The sequence below is a fragment of the Esox lucius genome, chromosome 15, assembly GCF_011004845.1.
Source record: "Esox lucius isolate fEsoLuc1 chromosome 15, fEsoLuc1.pri, whole genome shotgun sequence".
In the NCBI taxonomy this organism is placed as follows: Eukaryota; Metazoa; Chordata; class Actinopteri; order Esociformes; family Esocidae; genus Esox; species Esox lucius.
Window position 1 is genome coordinate 2,027,015 of NC_047583.1, and position 10,005 is coordinate 2,037,019.

Consider the following 10,005-nt stretch of genomic DNA (forward strand, 5'->3'; position numbering starts at 1 on the left):
GTGTGGCTGTCGGAGATGGCGGGGGTTGGGTGACATCCTGATTCAGGAGGTATCCTTGACAACAGGCTTCGCTGTTCAGCTTGCCAGGATCCCAAGAGTATCCAGTCCTCATCCGCCTCAGAAGGTCAGTCTGATGGGGGTGGGTTGGGAGCTGCGGTGCTGCTGACAGCCAGGATCCCTTCGATTCACGCCCGGCCCGGTACCTGGGATCGGCTCGCTGCGCGCACTGCAATTGTTTTCAACCTGAGACCGAGGCAGTGTGTGTCGAGTCAAGTCAGAGGAAGACTGAAGGTGGGTCAAAGATAAGATAATGTCTTCAAATGCCTGTAGACCTTTGGACGTTCTCACAGATTCCCCCCTCCGTCTCTGGGTGTACGGTCTTCATCACATGAGTATCGGCTGTCGTAAAGAGCAACAGTTAAGGTCAAAGTGTCATAATACATTTTCCCCTTGGCAGTTCAGACAGATTTTAGGGAGAGAGAACTCGTCCACTTATTAAGGCCAACGCCAGATGTCTTTTCAGGACACGAAACAGTTCTGTCTGCCTATATATATTCCATCAAGCTCAGACATCCAAATGATTTATCCCTTAGCTACGCTGAATCTTTCTCAGCCCAACGTTTCTCCCAATGTCAAAGGTCACGGCCAACACGGCCCAGAGTTCATTGTTAGGTTTTGATTGATTAATGGAACTGTCGAACAAGGACACCTCTTCTCAAAAGGAGATCAACATAATATACATGTCATTAATCCTAAATGTGAGATTGTTGTCCTAATATGTCTGTTTCAATGTAGCCATAAGAGCAAGTAGTTATCATCAGTCTCCTTGACGTTTGTTAGAGATAAGTAGGGATTTCAGATTGTGAGCCTCGGCTGGTGTCGTTGTACATGTTTTGCATAATGTCATTGATGGATGAGCTTTTGTTCAGACGAGCTGGGCTAGGATGATGTCAGAGGGGTTAGACATCGGGCTCTCTGGCTGCAATCACTGGATATTTGAGTAGTGTGTCTTCTGAGTAACATTCGATCTGATGATTGTCATTAATTGCCATCCATTGTTCCCTCGGTTGATTCAAAGAACTGCAATCCCTTTCAGTAAATCAAAGGAGACCATTTTTCATGGTTTGATGCTTTTAGGACAGATTTACATTTCTTTTCATGTTCTCTATTTTAGTCATTTAACAGACTGTTCACAGGAATAATGCAGGTCAATTGTCTGAGCTTTTTGCATATACTTTGGTGCCCGATGACTCTACTAGATGTTGAGCCAGCACTTCCCCTGAATGACTTGACCTTTAAATTCTGTTCATGAGATGAAGACAGATTTTCATTCTTCAACTAGCCCAGTTTCTCCAAATGTCGCTTGGCCACTTCACAAGATATCAGTAATCTTTTATACAACAAAATTTATTCTTGTCACTTTCTTATTGTACTGAAGATGTAGTCCATGATTTCTGGCCATTTAGAGTCCCTGAAAAGTATGTAATGTGTCTTGTATGTGCAATGGAAATTGAGTTCTATGTCATTCAGTAGGCAATGTTTATATAGTGTTGATTATGGCGTGAGTTCTACATTATGAACCACTTCAGTCACATGGAGAGAAGCCATTATGCTATTTTGCAGTGGTCACTGATTGCAAGATGTTCAGAACACAATAGGCTAAATTTAAAGACCTCAACGTAGACTGTAATCAGCCTGTGATAAATGCCTGAGGTGATGCTCGTTATCATTTCCTTTGAAACTACTTTCACATTTGAAAAGCAAAAATTGTAGGTCATGTATATTTCACCAGTTTTTTTGTCTTTATCTTCACAAATTCTACTCCATCAATACCTCAGAATCAGTCCTTGGAGAATAAGTTGTCTTAGTAATACTGCCGAAACAGTGAATATGTAATCATGCAAAAATTTGCTGTTTCATGTGTGAAAATTGATTAGAAAAGTAAAATATATATTTAAGGAATCACCTTCAACTTAATATGTAGATATTATACTGGAGAAGGACTAAATGCAACCCCATTGGAATGATGCATCGTTCATGAAAAAATCAAAAATGGAAGTCTCTGATGTGAATACTGGTGCCGGGTCAATCAGTCAGTCAGTCAAATCCATCAAGAATCAACATCATTGTGGCAAAATCTCGGAGTAAGTGAATTAAAAAGTATTTATTATCTAACTTGTTTGGAATATAGAAATATTACATTTTCACAGTAACCGACTGGGAATATGTGAAGGCAGCTAAAAGCATCCCCAAACGCTTGTAATATTTCAAAACATTCTCCCAACAGTTACTGCAAGGCCACAGTCTCTGGTGTATTTCAACCAAACGGCATACATTTTTAATGCACAACAGGTCGTGAGGAAAGCCTTTCTTTGAAGAGTGAATATTAGCTGTGCATTATTCAAGGAGTTGAAATCCAAGGAAGCCGTGGCCAATCACATTAACTCAGGAACACTGAGGACATGGACGATGCCCCGCGGGTCTCTGGAAAGGGTTACCAATTAGCACTCCCGCTGACACGCCAACGTGAGTGAGGGAGTTCCATTAGCCTGCGGTGCTCTGGGCCGTGGCGCGTCACAGTGAGGAAGCACTCTTCTCACTTTCAGCCTTTGTGTGCACTCTGCGTTCATGTTATCGGTCGGGTGCATTGTCAGACACAAACAGCATCTTTACATACGTACACGTTTAGTTGCTTTCCCTGGGAAGGCACCATGTTTTCTTCCAAAAGGAGTCACTTTTTGCGCGTTTTAGCAGAAAACCGCTCATGTCTGCTCATGAATCACCTCACGTTTGAGCTGAGCATATTCTGAAAGGGCTGCATCCGTATCTTTATCGTCTGTCTCTTTTCAATACCCCAGAAATACCTAACATCTGTTTATTGACCACCTGGCAGAGAACGCTATGACATGAAAAGTCATGAAATGTCATATGAAAAGCAGCGGTTTAGTCAAGTAGATGATACATTTTGCGTGGGTTTGCGTGTGTTTGCGTGTGTTTGCGTGTGTTTGCGTGTGTTTGCGTGTGTTTGCGTGTGTTTGCGTGTGTTTGCGTGTGTGTGCCCGAATGTGACAGAGAGACCAAGGAGTAGAGAAAGGGGGTGAAAGTTCACCTTAAGTCAGTACAACTCTGATCAAATACACATCCTTTCTTAGGCCCCAGGTCACGCCTGTGATGTCACACCCAGATCCATTTAGCAGGAACAGCTTGACTTCTGAACTACAGTTTCAACCAGTTCAATTCAACCAGGTTGCTTTGTATTCAGAATAAGACAAAAAACCTTTGCCATACCGATATTTCTTCCTACACAGACATTTCATTTGTCTTTCAGTTTCCCTTGGCATGGGCCAGCACCGGACCACACCCATTTGAGAGCACCTGTTGCTGTGGTTAGGCTGGGGGCTCTGGCCTGCTGGTCGGTCACAACCAGGGCTTTGACGATTCCAGCTGCCACTCCGCTGACCATTCCCGCTGCCCGGGTTGTCCCTGTCCATCTGGTCCTGCTTCTGACCTGGATTAAGTTTTATAGACTCTGGATTCAGCCCACATGCATTTATTAATTACTACAACTTTTACTCTTAAAATGTTCACCCAGTACAGCCAGAAGAGGACTGGTCACCCCTCTGAGCCTGGTCCCTCTCTAGGTTTCTTCCTAAATTTCGGCTCCTTTAAGGGAGTTTTTCCTAGCCACTGAAATTGAACAATGTTGTTGCTTGCTCCTTGGGGTTTCAGGCTGGGTGTTTTGTAAAAGCACTTTGTGACAACTGCTGATGTAAAAAGGGCTTTATAAATACATTTAATTGATCCATTGACTAAATTGATCTGCTTGTCGGTCACTGCCGGGGCTCTGGCCAGCGGGTCGGTCTCTGCCAGGGCTCTGGCCTGCGGGTTGCTCTCTACTGGGGCTCTGGCCCACCTATAGGTCTCTGGCGGGGCTCTGACCCACGGGTCGGTCTCTGCTGGGGCTTTGGCCTGCCTGTAGGGCACTGTAGTGGCTCTGGCCCACCTGTAGGTCCGTTCCAGGGCGCTGGCCCACGGGTCGGTCTCTGCTCAGGCTCTGGCCCACCTGTAGATCTCTGCCGGGGCTCTAATTCGATCAGGGTGGGTCAACAATGCAATTGTTTGGGAGGTGAAGGAGAAGAAATTCTTTATTATCGAAGCGAAGTTGAGTGCTAATTTACCTTTGGTTCTATGGGTGGTCAGTGTAGCGCATTGCAGCCAGTATAACACAAATGTACCGGTTATAATATACACGTTTTCCCAATGTCAGGTTAACCATTCCTACTGTTTAAATGACCCACCATTGACAGCCTGGGTTGCTGTGGAGAAGGTTGGATTGGCACGATTTTCTCCTGTATTAACTTTGTTATTAATTTAGCCAACGCTATATGTTTAACATGAGGTTTAGCTAGCCTCACTGATGTTAGCCAGGGCATTGGAGTTGGTTCCACTGGTGCAGATGAATGCAGACCATGTCATTCATTACAATGATTACATGTAGACATGGCTACAAATACAATATATATGCGGTTAGTGCATCCAATGGAACTGCAACTATCTGGCATTTACTATGATTAGTATTACTAGTAAAAGTTGTTGAGTTGTTGATGCTGGCCAATGGAAGGAGACTTTGTTTTGCCTGCCAAGGCATTCCAAGGCGTTCCCATTTGCCGTGACGTCACGTGAAAACTATAAATATATTGTTTTTCTCAGAATTAAACAGATTGAATCCACCAGTCACTTAAACTCTGGTGAACAGAAATAGAAAGCACAAAATGGTGGTCACTTTTCCTGTTACGACTCACTGCATCTCCAGCCTCCTTGGTGACGGGTCTGCCCTGCAATTCACACTTTCCAGTTCGTCAAGACTCACAACAAAAGGCTGCTGAAAGGCTGACCTGATTAAGACCGACAGGAGCCTTTTCTGTGGTGTCACAAAGGAACAGTTTGCTTCTACAACGACATATCGGGGCTAGCGGGCCAGTCGCATAGGCTCCCTGTGTAAAACCTGAGAATCACAATCAAGTGAGTGACAGAAGCATAGCAGGTCAGAGAAAAGGACACTGTGCATAATTTGAATTTAGAGAGTGAAATGTGTTACTACATTGTTTCGCGTATAACAATGGCACAAATGCTTTTGGAGGGAAATTGTGTTCTATCTCGCGTTTGTTTTCTGTATCATGTTTTTAAAAGATCCCCTACAGACAGATAAGTTAATGGACAATATGTTGCCAGATTATTATTTTTTTTGTCTTTTGTGTTCACAAAACCGGGACTGACAGAGCCAACGTCTTGCTGGGCCTACAGGAGAAAACATGTCTGTGCCCAAGGTGTTCATTTATGTGTGACAGGATAGCTGTAGCTGTGTGTGCAGTGGTGTGACATGAATGACAGAGAGGGGATTCACACCACTTGGAGAGAGAGCAGACACACTTAAGAGGCCCTGAGGAAAATTAGCAAAGCTCTTGTGAGGAACAGTGAATGCAGGGCTGTGCTCTTTGTTTCCTGTTGGTTTTGAGACACCATTTCTCCAAAAATCCTGACGGAATAACCTCAGGCAACTGGAATCTCATGTTTTAAAATAAGCTGATTGGGGCAGTGTCGTTGTGTTTCTCAGGAAATGACTGTGCTGGCTGATGTTGTGGAGGAAGTCAGTGACACACACACACGCACACAAAAAACACACAAAGCACACCACAGACACGACAGTTAGCACAGGTCTGTATTCTCCGATAACCTATGTCAGGGAAAATGTAAGCACATTTAGAGCTGGGTAACATTACGCTTTCCGTAATGTTACCCAGCTCGATGGATTATTTTCTTGTGTAAATTTGCAGGTATCGATAGCTTGAGACGTCTCCTCCCAAGGTACTGTGCGCCACAATTTTGATTGAACCCCTCCAGAGTTTGGAAAAACGTGGAGACAGATCTGTATGAAGTTTCTGTGCAGTTCGTATGCAAATCGCTCGTCCTTTTCCCACAATCCTGTGCGTCTGGAACACGGTAACGGGGTACATTCAAACACTACGGAAATATATCAACTAAGATACGTCGGTCTAGAGTTCTTATATAGGCTGTCAACACAACAATTGTTTGGATGTATGTTGTATGTCCTACTTTGTAGCCTTGTCAGTTCTCGGATTGGCACTGATTGAGTCATCATGTCAAGGGTTAATTACATTTTGAACTTTGGAAATGTCTCTGTGTTGCTGCAAGAGCAAACTGTATTAATCTGGCAACGATTCTACTCGGCCCATCATCCAGACGGCCAATCCAGGCACCTTTATTTAAAGCATGACTAGGAAATCGTGTGAAAAAAAACAGATGTTCAAAAAGTCAATCAGTGATTAAGACAACAGCAAAGCAAAACGATTATTTCCACCATGTCACCTCAAATGCACCAGTTGGTGTGCAGAGAATGCTCAAACACAGGCCATCTCAGAAGGGGGCTTTGGAGACAGCTTGCTATGCGCTGTCCGACACTATCACCTCCCAAGGATGACAAAGACCCCAATTAACCCCTTGATACACGCACGCATGCACACACAGACAGACAGACACACAGTACACGTCGATAGCTTCTCTGTTTGTTGTAGCGTGACAGCTGTAGGGGCTTGTCTTTATTCATTTGGCACTAATCAAGCTTGTTCCGCTGGGTCAGACCCTGCTCGCAGTTGTCTGACCTCATCCCAAGGTACCTCAATGTTGTCTAACCTCATCCCAAAGTACCTCATTGTTCATCGCCTGACTGTTTTATTATTATATAAGTGACTGTGAAAAAAGTAACTTGACATTCGACAATGCAGTAGGCAGTAATTTATTCCTTTCATGCTTTTATTTCATCCTGATATCGTCAGGTTTGTTTTAACAAATGGGCTTATTGCAGCAAAATCCTACAAAATGAAGTAATTGCTGCAAAATCCTGATTATATTTTATTCTTCAAATTTCATGTGTCTGGACATTACTGCATGATACAGTAATGATCACAAAAATATGACTTTGGGTCCATCTAGTGTATTTAGAGAGAAAGAGAAGGACATGGTACGAAGCTCGTTAGATTCATACTGACTGAAGTACATCAAAGAAGGTTTATGGACTTCACATGATCTGCTTTTTTGTTTAGCCTAGATTATATATGAGACAATGGAATCACATGATTCAAAACAGAAGCAACCTTTCGCATTAGACATTTTGCAGGTAATCTTATATAGTGCAATCTATAGCCAATATGATCTAAAGCTGGGACTCTTCATTTTAACAGTAGTTAAATGGTCATCTGACCTGTGATTTGGTAAAAAACAAGGATTGATCTGAAGAAATGTATGGTTCAATTAATAGAAATGCGATGAAAGCACATTTTATCTGCAGGCCTTTTAGGTACTTTTTCCACCTTTCAGTCCAGCCTCTATAGCTTGGCTAGGGAAGTCATCTACAGGTTTTAATGACTGACACATCCACACCTACCTCCTGGTGTTCCTGGTCTGACCAATCCACACCTACCTCCTGGTGTTCCTGGTCTGACCAATCCACACCTACCTCCTGGTGTTCCTGGTCTGACACATCCAAACCTACCTCCTGGTGTTCCTGGTCTGACCAATCCACACCTACCTCCTGGTGTTCCTGGTCTGACCAATCCACACCTACCTCCTGGTGTTCCTGGTCTGACACATCCAAACCTACCTCCTGGTGTTCCTGGTCTGACCAATCCAGACCTACCTCCTGGTGTTCCTGGTCTGACACATCCACACCTACCGCCTGATGTTCCTGGTTGGACACATCCACACCTACCTCCTGGTTTTCCTGGTCTGACACATCCAAACCTACCTCCTGGTGTTCCTGGTCTGACCAATCCAGACCTACCTCCTGGTGTTCCTGGTCTGACACATCCACACCTACCGCCTGGTGTTCCTGGTCTGACCAATCCAGACCTACCTCCTGGTGTTCCTGGTCTGACACATCCACACCTACCGCCTGGTGTTCCTGGTTGGACACATCCACACATACCTCCTGGTGTTCCTGATCTGCCAGAGTTTATGGGTTTATTGACCCCCTAGCCACTCTCTGGAAGTCACCCTTGGCACCTCATCAGCCACACGACCATGGAGGGCACTCCAAACAAATGTGTAGGGCAGAGGGGCAATTTGGGATTCGCAGGATGACTTCCAAAAGGTAGCAGTGGGATCCCTGAATCCATGCGTTTTCTGTGCACCCTTTTCAATTTGAGACTTGAATGATGTAACTTATGTTACACTTCTAAATAATAAAACAAGAATGAAATTCAAATGAGCAAAGTCCTTGTCGTTTTAGTATAAATAAATCTCGCAACAATTAAATATTTACATTACTCCTGTCCTGGCGTCCTTACACTGTCTGCCTGTTAGGGTTAGGGCTGATTTTAAGGTTTTACTGTTAACCTATAAATCAATACATGGACTTGCTCCTACTTACCTCGCTGAAATGATCAAGCCATACATGCCTACACATAACCTACGATTGCAAGATGCAGGCATTTTAATTGTACCTAGAATTTCTAAATAAACAGCTGGCGGCAGGGCCTTTTCTCATAGAGCTCCACTACTGTGGAATGATCTGCCAATTAAGGTTAGAAATGCAAACTCAGTGCAAACTTTCAAGTGTCTACTAAAAACTCATCTCTACAGCACGGTTTATAATTAGGTGTAGCCTGGCCCGGGGGCGTGAAGGTGACCAGTAGGCTTGATACTGTCCACCCTTGCTGTCTTGCCAGGTGGGCTCTCGTCGCCACTGGGATGCCCTCCCTCCAATGCCTTTCGAGGGAAGAGTCATTGGCTTGTTGTTGTCTCTCTGTTGCACACATGTGCAATTGGGCTGTACTCTGCTGGCAATACTCGGCCCTCATTCAGGGTGGTTGCGGTTGGTGGGTGTCCCTTTGGTTGATGCCTGGCAATGTGGGTGGATTGATTTCCTGCCTGTTGGGCCCTGTCCGGGGCCTCCCCCGGGTAGGGCCACAGTGTCGCCGGACCCCCCCGTCTCAGTTCCAAGGTCTTACGCTGCTATACTACTGTGCTGGGGTTTGGGTCAGTTCTTCTTCCCCACTAAGTTCTCCTTCTCCACTATAAATCGTTGTTGATATGAGGAATGCATTTTCTGAATTTTCCCAGTCTCCTCCAGTTTTAAACTTCAGGAGGACTTGAGGTCCTGGTCAACACCTGCAGAGTACCTGGTTTGGGGGGCCTGTTGCTGTCCCTGACCTTGTCCATCTGGTCATACTTCTGACCTAGTCTAAATTTAAATCGACTCTGGATTTAGCCCACATGCATTTATTAATTATTCCAATTGGACTCTTAATATCTCACCCGGCACAGCCAGAAGAGGACTGGTCACCCCTCTGAGCCTGGGTCCTCTCTAGGTTTCTTCCTAAAATTCGGCCTTCTTAGGGAAGCCACTGAAATTCAACACTACTGTTGTTTGCTCCTTGGGGTTTAAGGCCGGGTGTTTCTCTAAAACTGCGCCTGTAAACTCCCAAAATCAGACAAGAATCATCAGCTAAGCTGAACCTGTGGCAGGGATATTCAACATTAGAAGTCCTGTTTTCCTAAGAAATGTTAACACAATTAAGTGACTTAACATTTAAAACAAACATTTTCTCATCTCTTAAACATTTTACTAACTCCCCTCCCTCACCACACAATGTCCAACACTCAAAAAACCTGTACAACTGTCTCCCTCGGTTGGAATGATCACATTCTGCTGTCTGGTGTTGTCCTATAACCTTCATGGTGTCGTTCATCCCTGAATGCCTTAATCTAAGTCTTTGAATTATTGACTCCTCCTTCCAACTCTGACCCGATGTCCTCCTGGTACTACAGTACTTTGGATTCTATAAATAAGTTTCTCCCCCATCTCCCTCCCCCACAGATCTGGCAACCCACTCCTCACTTCAGGTTTGCTAATCCTTATAGCCTCCAATTTGACTTATCAGAACTACAGTTTCAACGTTTTCATGACCCAAAGCCTTTTCTGCTGCA